The sequence below is a fragment of the Ambystoma mexicanum genome, chromosome 12, assembly GCF_040938575.1.
Source record: "Ambystoma mexicanum isolate Mex_15411 chromosome 12, UKY_AmexF1_1, whole genome shotgun sequence".
NCBI lineage: Eukaryota > Metazoa > Chordata > Amphibia > Caudata > Ambystomatidae > Ambystoma > Ambystoma mexicanum.
Genome location: NC_090936.1, coordinates 1,127,555,286 through 1,127,556,456, shown reverse-complemented (window position 1 = coordinate 1,127,556,456; position 1,171 = coordinate 1,127,555,286).

The window sequence follows — 1,171 nt, the reverse complement described above, 5'->3', positions numbered from 1 at the left end:
AACGTCAATCGCCCCGGGGTCCCCTCCCCGGGGCGCGGCTGGGGCTGTCGCAGGGACCCCGTTCCCTTCGTCCCCCTAAGGTCAGACCCCGATCAGCACCGGCGCGGGATCCCTCTGGACCCATGAGTGGGGGGGTAACATGAGGGAAACACGGGGCATGAGCGGGGGGTGGGGGGAACACGAGGGAGACACGGCGCATGAGCCGGGACTGGGGAGGGAAGAAGGGAAACACGGGGCATGATCGGGGGGGTGGGGGGGAAAGAAAGGAGACACAGGGCATGAGCGGGGGGTGGGGGGACAGGGGCGACATGGCGCATGAGTGGGGGGGTAACATGAGGGAAACACGGGACATGAGCGGGGGGTGGGGGAACACGAGGGAGACACGGGGCATGAGCGGGGATGGAGGGGGGATAGAAGGGAGACACGGGGCATGAGCGGGGGGTGGGTAGTGTAAAGAAGGGAGACTCATGGCATGAGCGGGGGTGGGGGGGAAAGAAGGGAGACACAGGGCATGAGCGGGGGCTGGGGGGAAAAAGAGGGAGACAGACAAGGGGCATGAGCAGGGGGGTAGGGGGACAGGAGGGAGACACCGGGCATGAGCAGGGGGTGGGGGGTAGAGGAGGGAGACAGACACGGGGCATGAGCGAGGGAGGAGGGTACATGAGGGAGACATGGGGCATGAGCGGGGGAAAGAAGGGAGACACGGGGCATGAGCAGGGGGTGGGCGGGCAGGAGGGAGACACGGGCATGAGTGGGGGGTGGGGGGTACAGGAGGGAGACACGGGGCATGAGCGTGGGGGTGGGGGGTACAGGAGGGATACACAGGGCATGATCGTGGGGTGGGGGGAAAGAAGGGAGACACGGAGCATGAGAGGGGGGTGGGGGGAAAGAAGGGAGACACAGGGCATGAGAGGGGGGTGGGGGAAGTAGGGAGACACGGGGCATGAGCAGGGGGTGGGGGATACAGGAGAGAGACAGACACAGGGCATGAGCGGGGGTGGGGGGACAAGGAGGGAGACAGACACGGGGCATGAGCGGGGGTGGGGAGACAGGAGGGAGACACGGGGCATGAGCGGGTGGTGGGGGGTACAGGAGGGAGGCACGGGGCATGAGCGGTGGTGGGTGCTACAGGAGGGAGACACAGGGCATGAGCGGAGGGTGGGGGGTACAG